The 13,509-nt window shown below is 47.3% G+C and overlaps 1 pseudogene; it reads right to left on the reverse strand.

Annotated features, from left to right (window-relative positions):
- Positions 1–11: 11 nt before the first annotated feature.
- LOC111972890 (acetyl-coenzyme A synthetase 2-like, mitochondrial) overlaps positions 12–13,509 on the reverse strand; it is a 33,354-nt pseudogene continuing 19,856 nt past the window's right edge.

The following is a 13,509-nucleotide window of genomic DNA, read 5'->3' on the forward strand; positions in this document are numbered from 1 at the left end:
TGTTCCTGCCCCCCCCCCCCCCCCAAAAAAAAATATAAAAATTGGTGGTGTCCCTTTAATACCCTGTTGTTACTGCTGCTTGCCGTCGCCACGGAGACGTCGGTGACCCCTGATGACCTCGTGTATGGAGTCAGGGTCGTCTAGAGTGCTGAGGTCCCCCAGCTCGTCCGTGTTCCGCTCTACCACCTTCCTCAGGACACGAGCATGATTTTCCCCGAGCGAGTCTTTGGCAGACTCCTCACCACCTACAGATGTAAAAAAAGGCCCCGTTTGAAAACTTTGAAAGTCTATCCTTCCTTCCTCCCTTCATTAAAAAAAACGTTTTGAAATGGGGAGGGTACTACTTTAAGTTTACCAGAACACAGCCTATCGTTTTTTTGATTGCAATTTTTTTTTTTGCAACAGTGTGCCCTACTTAACACAACCCAGCTGTTTATGGCTGTTAATGTTATAAGTCATGTTCAGGACAGTCTTGTAGGCTTTAGGACATTGTTTATGACCATTGTTTATGACCTAAATTAGGCAAATCAAATCAAATGTTATTGGTCACATACACATGGTTAGCAGATGTTAATGCGAGTGTAGCGAAATGCTTGTGTTCTAGTTCCGACCGTGCAGTAAAGTTCCTCTTTGTAACTGGAAACCACACACCCTGAGGCTGCATTCATCGTAGCTGGGGATTTTAACAAGGCTAATCTAAAAACAAAAATCCCTAAATTCTATCAGCATATCGATTGTGCTACCAGGGCGGTAAAACCCTGGATCATTGTTATACTAACTTCCGCGACGCATATAAGGCCCTCCCCCGCCCTCCTTTCGGAAAAGCTGACCACGACTCCATTTTGTTGATTCCAGCCTACAAACAGAAACTAAAAACAACAAGCTCCCGCGCTCAGGTCTGTTCAACGCTGTCACCACATTATGATTCCACGCTTCAAGACTGCTTCGATCACGCGGATTGGAATTGTTCCGCATTGCGTCCAACAACAACATTGAAGAATATGCTGATTCGGTGAGGAGTTCATTAGGAAGTGCATTGACGATGTCGTACCCACAGCAACGATTAAAACATTCCCAAAACCAGAAACCGTGGATTGACGGCAGCATTCGCGTGAAACTGAAAGCGCGAACCACTGCTTTTAACCAGGGCAAGGTGACCGGAAACATGACCGAATACAAACAGTGTAGCTATTCTCTCCGCAAGGCAATCAAGCAGGCTAAGTCCCAGTACAGAGACAAAATAGAGTCGCAATTCAACAGCTCAGACACAAGAGGTATGTGGCAGGGTCTACAGTCTATCACGGATTACAAAAGAAACCAGCCCCGTCGCGGACCAGGATGTCTTGCTCCCAGACAGGCTAAATAACTTTTTTGCCCGCTTTGAGGACAATACAGTGCCACTGACACGGCCCGCTACCAAAACCTGCGGGCTCTCCTTCACTGCAGCCGAGGTGAGTAAAACATTTAAACGTGTTAACCCTCGCAAGGCTGCAGGCCCAGACGGCATTCCCAGCCGCGTCCTCAGAGCATGCGCAGACCAGCTGGCTGGTGTGTTTACGGACATATTCAATCAATGCTTATCCCAGTCTGCTGTTCCCACATGCTTCAAGAGGGCCACCATTGTTCCTGTTCCCAAGAAAGCTAAGGTAACTGAGCTAAACGACTACCGCCCCGTAGCACTCACTTCCGTCATCATGAAGTGCTTTGAGAGACTAGTCAAGGACCAATATCACCTCCACCCTACCGGAACCCTAGACCCACTCCAATTTGCTTACCGACCCAATAGGTCCACAGACGACGCAATCGCAACCACACTGCACACTGCCCTAACCCATCTGGACACAGAGGAATACCTATGTGAGATGCTGTTCATCGACTACAGCTCAGCATTTACACCATAGTACCCTCCAAACTCGTCATCAAGCTCGAGACCCTGGGTCTCGATCCCCCCTGTGCAACTGGGTCCTGGACTTCCTGACGGGCCGCCCGCATCTTGCCTATGCCGTTCTGTACCATCACTCATTCATATATCTTTATGTACATATTCTTTATCCCTTTACACTTGTGTGTATAAGGTAGTAGTTGTGGAATTGTTAGGTTAGATTACTTGTTGTTATTACTGCATTGTCGGAACTAGAAGCACAAGCATTTCGCTACACTCGCATTAACATCTGCTAACCATGTGTATGTGACTAATAAAATTTGATTTGATTTGATTTGATTTATCTAACAAGTAATCTAACAATTTCACAACAACTACCTTATACACACAAATGTAAAGGAATGAATAAGAATATGTACATAAATATATGGATGAGCGATGGCCGAACGGCATAGCCAAGATGCAGTAGATGGTATAGAGTACAGTATATACATATGAGAGGAGTAATGTAGTGTATGTAAACATTATATAAAGTGGCGTTATTTAAAGTAACACATTTATTACATCCAATTATTAATTATTAAAGTGGCTAGAGATTTGAGTCAGTATGTTGGCAGCAGCCACTCAATGTTAGTGATGGTTGTTTAACAGTCTGATGGCCTTGAGATAGAAGCTGTTTTTCAGTCTCTCGGAGGGAGGGTTCAAAGACTGAAAGTATCACAAGGGAACGGACCACACTAGACTACCAGTATTAGTGGTACTACCTGAATGAAGTCTGGGCAGGCGTACTTGGCGATGCTCCTGGACACCATCTCTCTGAGCTGCTGGGCTAGAACATCTTCTTGAACCATCACTGCCTTCTTCAACACCACAAACACATACACACCTGGTCAGAGAAGAGGACAGTAGATCAGTTTTATGGCCGTAAAGGCTGCGTTTACACAGGCAGTCCAATTCTGATCTTTTGACCAATTATTGGCAAAAAACGGTGTTCTGATTGGTCAAAAGATATCTAGAATATCGGTTTGTTGTTTACTATTGTCTAGCATATGACATGCTACATAATTTGCATAAGGTCACTTAAAGGTTATGTCAAGTTCACGTACAGTTGTTTGGATCAAGGTGGTGAAATAAAGACGTCAACTGTATATTTTTTCTTGACAGGGTTGGGGAGTAACTGATTACATGTCATCTGATTACAAACTGCAGTCAGGTAGGCGAGGGGCGGATTGCTTGTAATCTGATTACCAAAAAACTGTAACTGTAATCAATTACGTTACCAGCAATGATATTGTAATCAGATTACTTTGGGAAAACTAGAGGATTACTTATTGGATTAATTTTAAATTCAGAAAGGATGTTTGCTGAAAAATACATGATGAAATCTTTCTGTTTTCTCAATGACATTCAATTCACCATTGAAAAAAAGGCACAAGTTTAAGTTTGTTTCACCTGAGTGAGTCAGACCACCAATCAGAGACCACTTTGATGACACACTAGATGATGACCACCAATCAGATACCACTTTGATGACACACCAGATGATGACCACCAATCAGAGACCACTTTGATGACACACCAGATGATGACCACCAATCAGAGACCACTATGATGACACACCAAATGATGACCACCAATCAGAGACCACTTTGATGACACACTAGATGATGACCACCAATCAGATACCACTATGATGACACACCAGATGATGACCACCAATCAGAGACCACTATGATGACACACCAAATGATGACCACCACCCAATCAGGAACCACTATGATTGACACACCAAATTAACCACCAATCAGAGACCACTATGATGACACACAAATGTGACCACCAATCAGAGACCACTATGATGACACACCAAATGATGACCACCAATCAGAGACCACTATGATGACACACCAGATGATGACCACCAATCAGAGACCACTTGATGACACACCAAATGATGACCACCACATCAGAGACCACTTTGATGACACACCAAATGATGACCACCAATTCAGAGACCACTTTGATGCACACCACCAGATGATGACCACCAATCAGAGACCACTATGAGACACACCAGATGATGACCACCAATCAGAGACACTTTGATGACACACCAAATGATGACCACCAATCAGAGACACTTATGATGACACACCAAATGATGACCACCAATCAGAGACCACTTTGATGACACACCAAATGATGACCACCAATCAGAGACCACTTTGATGACACACCAGATGATGACCACCAATCAGAGACCACCTTTGATGACACACCAAATGATGCACCACCAATCAGAGACCACTTTGATGACACACCAAATGATGACCACCAATCAGAGGACCACTTTGATGACACACCAAATGATGACCACCAATCAGAGACCACTTATGAGACACACCAGATGATGACCACCAATCAGAGACCACTTGATGACACACAAATGATGACACACCAAATTCAGACCACTTTGGACACATCCAAATCGATGACCACCAATCAGAGACCACATTTGATGACACACCAGATGATGACCACCAATCAGAGACACTTTGATGACACACAAATTTGATGCCACCAATCAGAGGACCACTTGATTGACACACCAGATAGACTGATACCACCAATCAGAGACCACTATGATGACACACCAGATGATGACCACCAATCAGAGAACACTTTGATGACACACCAGATGATGACCACCAATCAGAGACCACTATGATGACACGCCAAATGATGACCACTAATCAGAGACCACTATGATGACACACCAGATGATGACCACCAATCAGAGACCACTTTGATGACACACCAAATGATGACCACCAATCAGAGACCACTATGATGACACACCAAATGTGTTTAAAGGATCAGTTTTGTCTTCTTATAATGCCTCTTAAGGGGAAAGTAATCCAAAAGTAACTGAAAGTCATCAGATTACGTTACTGAGTTTGGCTAATCCATAAATTACGTTACTGATTACAATTTTGGACAGATAACTATTAACTATAACGGATTACATTTAGAAAGTAACCTACCCAATCCTGGTTGTTGATACATTTCCTTGAATTAGACACTAAGAGTGGAGAGTTAAGTGGAAATGCAACAGGGTAAAAGTCAACTGGTATAATCATGTAACCATGGTGAACGTCAGAGTTCCACGATGTCACTCACCCTCTCCTTTGATGTCATGGGAGTAGCCAATCGCAGCAGACTCAGCCACTCCAGGACACTGGTTCTAGGAGAGAATGCCATGGAATCAGTTCCAACTGTTAACAACGTTGACAAGGACATTTATACGATAAGCAAGATGTCAGCTGATTTTTGTGTAGACTCAGGTAAAGTCCTGCAATAAGAAGTTATTTTGACAGGAACATTTGGACTCATGATTGTGATCAGTGATGTTAGTGGTAAAAACAAAATTGGTGGGTAAACGCTGACCGCCGTTCGTGGTGATTATTTGTATTTATTATGGATCCGCCCAAATAAAATAATGCTCCCTATACTTTCAATGCCCTTTTCTGTAAAAGATGGGGGTACGTGCGTTTACGTGTGTTTACTCTCTGCTTCACCACTGATCGTGAAGTTATTTTGAGAGGGACATTTGGTCACACGATTATGATCGTACATACCACCACATCCTCTAGTTCCGCAGTCCCGAGCCGGTGACCGCTCACACTGATGACATCATCAAGACGGCCGACGATCTGGTAATAGCCTTCCTTGGAGCGGTAAGCACCGTCGCCGGTGAAGAAGTAACCTAATAGTGGTGTGGCACAATTTAGGGGGACGGTATTGATTTTAGCAGAGCACTAGTCTCAGCCTGAGGAAGACAGGAGATAGAACATTGTAGATCGCTAGTTTTTAAAAGTCCGGATGGGTTGATTTGTCTGTACCTGGATAAGGCTGGAAATATGTCTCTGTGAATCGCTGGTGGTGGTTGTGGATGGTGCGGGCCATACCAGGCCAGGCCTGGGAGATACACAAAGCTCCAGTCGAATCATTGGAACTCAGCACTTCACCCTGGATACAATACACAAACAACATTTCTAAACTCTTTACGTATTTTATTATTTTTATGACAGGATAGGAGACAGAATAGAGGGAGCAGAAATGCGTAGGGGATTGAACAGGGATCCCCGTCGCAGCAGGAGTCATGTGGTTCCGGAGGCGAGAGTGTTACCCGCTCGACCACACTCCGCTCCATACTCCGCTCCACTTCTCCAATCCATACTCCGCTCCACCACACTCCGCTCCTCCACTCCATACTCCGCTCCATACTCCGCTCCACTCCGCTCCACACTCCGCTCCACCACACTCCGCTCACACTCCGCTCCACCACACTCCGCTCCACCACACTCCCGCTCACACTCGCTCCACACTCCGCTCCACCACACTCCGCTCGACACTCCGCTCGACACTTCCGCTCGACACTCCACTCCACATCCGCTCCACTCCACTCCATACTCCGCTCCACCACACTCCGCTCCACTCCGCTCCATACTCCGCTCCATACTCCGCTCCACTCCGCTCCACACTCCGCTCCACCACACTCCGCTCCACCACACTCCGCTCCACACTCCGCTCCACACTGCTCGCTCCACACTCCACTCCACACTCCGCTCCACACGCCGCTCCATACTCCGCTCCACTCCACTCCATACTCCGCTCCACCACACTCCGCCCACCACTCCGCTCCACCACACTCCGCTCCATACTCGCTCCACCACACTCACGCCCCCCGCTCGCCACACTCCGCTCCACCACTCGCCCACCACACTCCGCTCACCACACTCCGCTCCACACTCGCTCCACACACTCCGCTCCACACTCCGCTCCACACTCCGCTCCACACTCCGCTCCACCACACTCCGCTCCAACCACCTCCGCTCCACACTCCGCTCCACACTCCGCTCCAATTCCGCTCCACACTCCGCTCCACACTCCGCTCCACACTCCGCTCCACACTCCGCTCCACCACACTCGCTCCACACACTCCGCTCGACACTACTCCGCTCCACACTCCGCTCCACACTCCGCTCCACACTCCGCTCCACCACACTCCGCTCCACCACACTCCGCTCCACCACCTCCGCTCCACACTCCGCTCCAAACACAACAGAATGTATGGTTGAATAGACAGCAGAGTGACAGTATTGCGTGTGGAAGAGGGAAGTGGGATATCAGACTGCTTCCAAACAGACCTGACAGCTGGGAAGCCACAACAACAGATTACCAGCTGGTCAGAGAATGTTGTGGCTCTTAGTGAGGAGAGAAAGAGGGAGAGAGAGAAAAAGAGAGAGAAATAGAGAGCAAGAGACAGAGCGAGAGGGAGGAGGGGAGAGAGAGATCCCAGAGAGAGAGAGAGAGAAAGAGAGAGAGACCCACTCAATGGACTAGCACATCATCGCCAGTCACTACTCCAGTATCCAGCAGCGCCGGCTTGATCCCGTAAACGGGCGCATGGCCATGCCCGGAACGGTCTCCGCCTCTGGGTCCGACGGCCTGGGAGCGATCCAGATCCCACCGGTCCTCTGGAGAGATGGGAAATAACACGGGAATGAGAGAGAGTAGTTTTATTCAAACTGCTTTTCTAATGAATCTAAAGCCCTGTATGAATACTTGAATACTTGAAAGTGCTTCCTTCCTTGCTCTCTTCACTGATCGACCATTTTTAAGTATTTGAACAGGGCCTAAACTTTGACACTTCATGTTGTTGTGGCCCCTGAGAGATCACCCAAACAAAAATGTCACAGCATAAAGACTAGAGCAAGTACTACAATTAGGGGAGGGGTGGTAGGTTTATTTGTCTGAAAGCCGGTTTGGAGCGAGTAGTCACATTTCCGCTTCTCTCGCAGGTGTATTACCATTACCATTCATTTCAGTATTACCATTTTCATTTTCATTACAGTACAACGGTTTTATTTGTTTGATCTTAGCTAGCTACATAGCCGTCTTTGTATCAAAGATAATTGTGTAGTTATTGAGGTTCGCTAGCCGACTATTTCGCATCCTAACGTAACGTAACGTAGCTAACACTGCTAGCTAGCCAGCTAGCCACCGAATAGCAGCACTGCAGAAACGATTACATTACAAACGGAACGACTTGATTAGTGTAGTGTTAGCTAGCTACATAGTTGTCTTTGCTATCTTTGTATCTAAGATAATTGTGTGGCTTAGAGTAGTTTAGAGTAATTATTCGGTTAGCTAGCCAGCTATTTTCGTCCGCCCGCTGCCGCTTTCGCCTACCTAGTCAAACACTGCGAGCTAACACTGCTAGCTAGCCAACTTCTACCGAATAGCAGCACTGTAGAAACTCGCATTACAACTTACATTACAACGGAAACGACTTGATTACGTAGTGTTAGCTAGCTACATAGGTTGTCTTGCTGTCCTTGTATCCAAGATAATTGTGTAGTTTTGAGAAATTGTCGAGGTTACCTAGCCAGTTAGAGGTTACCTAGCCAGCTACACTTTCAAACAAAGTCAACAACGCAGCCACTGCTAGCCAGCCTACTTCACCGCCAGCAGTACTATAATTCATTTTAGTCAATAGAATTTTATTTTATTTTTTGCAACGTAAGCTTAACTTCTGAACATTCGAACGTGTAGTCACATTGTCATTCTAATCTCCTTTGCATTAGCGTAGCCTCTTCTGTAGCCTGTCAACTATGTGTCTGTCTATCCTCTTCTCTCCTCTCTGCACAGACCATACAAACGCTTACACACCGCGTGGCCGCCGCTACCCAAGCCGCTACCTAACCTGGTGGTTCCAGCACGCACGACGCACGTGGTTTTCCAGGTCTCTCCGGCAGCCTCTGGAACTGCCGATCTGCGGCCAACAAGGCAGAGTTTCATCTCAGCCTATGCGTCCCTCCAGTCCCTCGACTTTCTTGGCACTGACGGAAACATGGATTACCACTGATAACATGCTTACTCCTACTGCTCTCCTCCTCGTCTGCCCACGTGTTCTCGCACACCCCGAGAGCTTCTGGTCAGCGGGGTGGTGGCACTGGGATCCTCATCTCTCCAAGTGGACATTCTCTCTTTCTCCCTGACCCATCTGTCTATCGCTCCTTTGAATCCATGCTGTCACAGTTACCCAGCCCTTTCAAGCTAACATCCTTATCATTTATCGCCCTCCCAGGTTCCCTTGAGAGTTCATCAATGAGCTTGACGCGCCTGATAAGTTCCTTTCCTGAGGCATGGCTCACTCTCCAGTTCTGGGTGACTTTAACCTCCCCACGTCTACCTTGACTCATTCCTCTCTGCCTCCTTTCTTTCACTCCTCTCCTCTTTTGACCTCACCCCTCACCTTCCCCCCTACTCACAAGGCAGGCAATACGCTTGACTCATCTTTACTAGATGCTGTTCTTCCACTATATCTCATTGCAACCCCTCCAAGTCTCCGACCACTACCTTGTATCCTTTTCCCTCTCGCTCTCAATCTAACACTTCCCCACACTGCCCCTACTCGGATGGTATCGCGCCGTCCCAACCTGCCGTCTCTCTCCCGCTACTCTCTCCTCTTCCATCCTATATCTCTTCCCTCTGCGTCAAACCTTCTCCAACCTATCTCCTGATTCTGCTCCTCAACCCTCCTCTCCTCCCTTTCTGCATCCTTTTGACTCTCTATGTCCCCTGTCCTCCAGGCCGGCTCGGTCCTCCCCTCCTGCTCCGTGGCTCGACGACTCACTGCGAGCTCACAGAACAGGCTCCGGGCAGCCGAGCGGAAATGGAGGAAAACTCGCCTCCCTGCGGACCTGGCATCCTTTCACTCCCTCCTCTCTACATTCCCTCTTCTGTCTCGCTGCTAAAGCCACTTTCTACCACTCTAAATTCCAAGCATCTGCTCTAACCTAGGAAGCTCTTTGCACCTTCTCCTCCCTCCTGAATCCTCCTCCCCTCCTCCCCCTCCTCCCTCTCTGCGGATGACTTCGTCAACCATTTTGAAAAGAAGGAGGTCGACGACATCCGATCCTCGTTTGCTAGGTCAACGACACCACTGGTTCTGCTCACACTGCCCTACCCTGTGCTTTGGACCTTTTCTCCCCTCTCTCTCCAGATGAATCTTGCGTCTTGTGACGGCCGGCCGCCCAACAACCTGCCCGTGACCTATCCTCTCATCTCCAGACCATTTTCCGGAGACCTTCTCCCTTACCTCACCTCGCTCATGCAACTCATCCTTGACCGCTGGCTACGTCCCTTCCGTCTTCAAGAGAGCGAGAGTTGGCACCCCTTCTGAAAAAACCTACACTCGATCCCTCCGATGTCAACAACTACAGACCAGTATCCCTTCTTTGCTTTCTCTCCAAACTCTTGAACGTGCCGTCCTTGGCCAGCTCTCCTGCTATCTCTCTCAGAATGACCTTCTTGATCCAAATCAGTCAGGTTTCAAGACTAGTCATTCAACTGAGACTGCTCTTCTCTGTGTCACGGAGGCGCTCCGCACTGCTAAAGCTAACTCTCTCTCCCTCTGCTCTCATCCTTCTAGACCTATCCGGCTGCCTTTGATACTGTTGAACCATCAGATCCTCCTCTCCCCTCTTCCGAGCTGGCATCTCCGAGCAGCCACGCTTGGATTGGTCCTACCTGACAGGTCGCTCCTACCAGGTGGCGTGGCGAGAATCTGTCTCCCGCACCACGTGCTCTCACCACTGGTGTCCCCCAGGGCTCTGTTCTAGGCCCTCTCCTATTCTCGCTATACCACCAAGTCACTTGGCTCTGTTCATAATCCTCACATGGTCTCTCCTTATCATGCTATGCAGAGACACACAATTAATCTTCTCCTTTCCCTTCTGATAACCAGGTGCGAATCGCATCTCTGCATGACATATCAGTGTGGATGACGGATCACCACCTCAAGCTGAACCTCGCAGACGGAGCTGCTCTTCCTCCCGGGAAGGACTGCCCGTTCCATGATCTCGCCATCCGGTTGACAACTCCATTGTGTCTCCTCCCAGAGTGCTAAGAACCTTGGCGTGATCCCTGGACACACCCGGTCGTTCTCAACTCACATCAAGGCGGTGACCCCGTTCCTGTAGGTTCATGCTCCACAACATTCGCAGAGTACGACCCTGCCTCACACAGGAAGCGGCGCAGGTCCTAATCCCAGGCACTTGTCATCTCCGTCTGGATTATTGCAACTCGCTGTTGGCTGGGCTCCCTGCCTGCGCTATTAAACCCCTACAACTCATCCAGAACGCCGAGCCCGCCTGGTGTTCAACCTTCCCAAGTTCTCTCACGCCACCCTCGCTCCTCCGCTCTCTCCACTGGCTTCCAGTTGAAGCTCGCATCCGCTACAGAGACCATGGTGCTTGCCTACGGAGCTGTGATGGGGAACGCACCTCCGTACCTTCAGGCTCTGATCAGGCCCTACACCCAAAAAGGGCACTGCGTTCATCCACCTCGTGCCTGCTCGCCTCCCTACCTCTGAGGAAGTACAGTTCCCGCTCAGACCAGTCAAAACTGTTCGCTGCTCTGGCACCCCAATGGTGGAACAAACTCCCTCACGACGCCTAGGTCAGCGGAGTCAATCACCACCTTCCGGAGACACCTGAAACCCCACCTCTTTAAGGAATACCTAGGATAGGATAAAGTAATCCTTCTAAACCCCCCCTCCCCCTTAAAAGAGTTAGATGCACTATTGTAAAGTGGTTGTTCCACTGGATATCATAAGGTGAATGCACCAATTTGTAAGTCGCTCTGGATAAGAGCGTCTGCTAAATGACTTAAATGTAAATGTAAATGTAAATGTAGGTTTAGGGGGAAATAATAAAGAAGGAAAATATATTTAAAGAAATATATATGTAAAATAATACATAGATTTTATACATAGATTTACCCAACAAATATATGGGTGATTGGAAACGATGCAGACAATTACATTGATGGAAGCTACACTCTATCTGCAATATTAAAGCTGATCTACACCTTTAAAAGGTGTATAAATAAATAAAAACTAGAGAAAGTAAGAGGAGATAAAAGGATGTAAAGGTTGATGAGGAAAAAGGAGACAGCAAAGAGAACCACAACAAGTTTTTGTAAATAACCAGTTTGTCAGTCTGTCAGTGTAATAAACCCTGATCCTTTAGCTACAGATGTCGATGAGCGAATTACGGACATCTTAAAAGTCAATTAAATGCAATTAGGTTCGACTCTATCCTGCGACCAGGCCACGCTAATCTACTAATCTGCTAATCTACCCTGCTAATCTGGCCGGTGTGGAGCTGGACTGACAGAGGGGTTGAGTCCCAAATGGCACCCTATTCCCTTTAGAGTGCACTACTACGGACCCTGGTCAACAGTAGTGCACTACTATGGGCCTTGGTCTAAAGTAGTGCACTACTATGGACCCTGGTCAACAGTAGTGCACTACTATGGNACAGTAGTGCACTACTATGGACCCTGGTCAACAGTAGTGCACTACTATGGGTCTTGGTCTAAAGTAATGCACTACTATGGGCCCTGGTCTAAAGTAGTGCACTACTATGGGCCCTGGTCTAAAGTAATGCACTATAAAATGAATAGGGTACTATTTGGGAGGCACCCAGGGTCTCCATAGAACTAGGACACCACAGATTAACATCCCACACAGGGGCAAGGTGCCAACCAGCCAGCCAGTCAGCCAGCCAGTCAGTCAGTCAGCAAGTCAGCCAGCTAGTCAACCAGCCAGTCAGCCAGCTAGTCAGTCAGCACGTCAGCACGTCAGCCAGCCAGCCAGTCAGCCAGCTAGTCAACCAGCCAGTCAGCCAGTCAGTCAGCCAGCCAGTCAGTCAGCAAATCAGCCAGTCAGCAAATCAGCCAGTCAGCACGTCAGCCAGCCAGCCAGTCAAATCTCCTTATTTGCCCCTGTAATGGACTTTTTTGCACATAGATCAAACTGCCAGCAATTACCAATAATGCCATTTAGTGCTAATTGTAAAATCTGGACATAACGACATAATCCTCTGTTCTGAGATAGGGTATTTGGGTCATATCTGTGTCAATAATGCTCCATGCTAAACTATGCATGTTTAATTATGAATATTAAAGGAACAACCTGGGATTGAAACAACAACAGCAAATGGCAATACATCATTCATTTAAAAGTCTCAAAATTGATGTACCAATCCCAGATTGCTCCTTTAATATGGCACTTGTGTGATAATTAACATTATTCCGGTGAATTTATTTTAATTACTCAATGACTGTAATTTGGTGCGATTGAGGACTGAAATATATAAGGTCAACCTGAATTCTTTGTTAGATTAGCCTCAAATCAGATTTGGTTTTAAAACATGTTCTTATAGCCCAGCACTAAATTCATTTTGTGGAAGAACATTGGTTACAGGCCTGTTATTGTAGGCTATTTTCCACTGACATAATGATAGAATTGGTTACAATGCAGCAAACGATATAGCTTTCTATTCAATGAAGGTGTGTGAGGTATTGACCCTAAAAAGAGAAGGTATGGAAAGCTAGCTAATGTACAATGTAACTGGTAGTGAGCCCTCAGTGCAGGCTAGCTAATGTACAATATCACTGGTAGTGAGCCCTCAGAGCAGGCTAGCTGATGTACAATGTAACTGGTAGTGAGCCCTCAGAGCAGGCTAGCTGATGTACAATATCACTTGTAGTGA

Source organism: Salvelinus sp. IW2-2015, linkage group LG14 (genome assembly GCF_002910315.2).
Source record: "Salvelinus sp. IW2-2015 linkage group LG14, ASM291031v2, whole genome shotgun sequence".
Lineage (NCBI taxonomy): Eukaryota > Metazoa > Chordata > Actinopteri > Salmoniformes > Salmonidae > Salvelinus > Salvelinus sp. IW2-2015.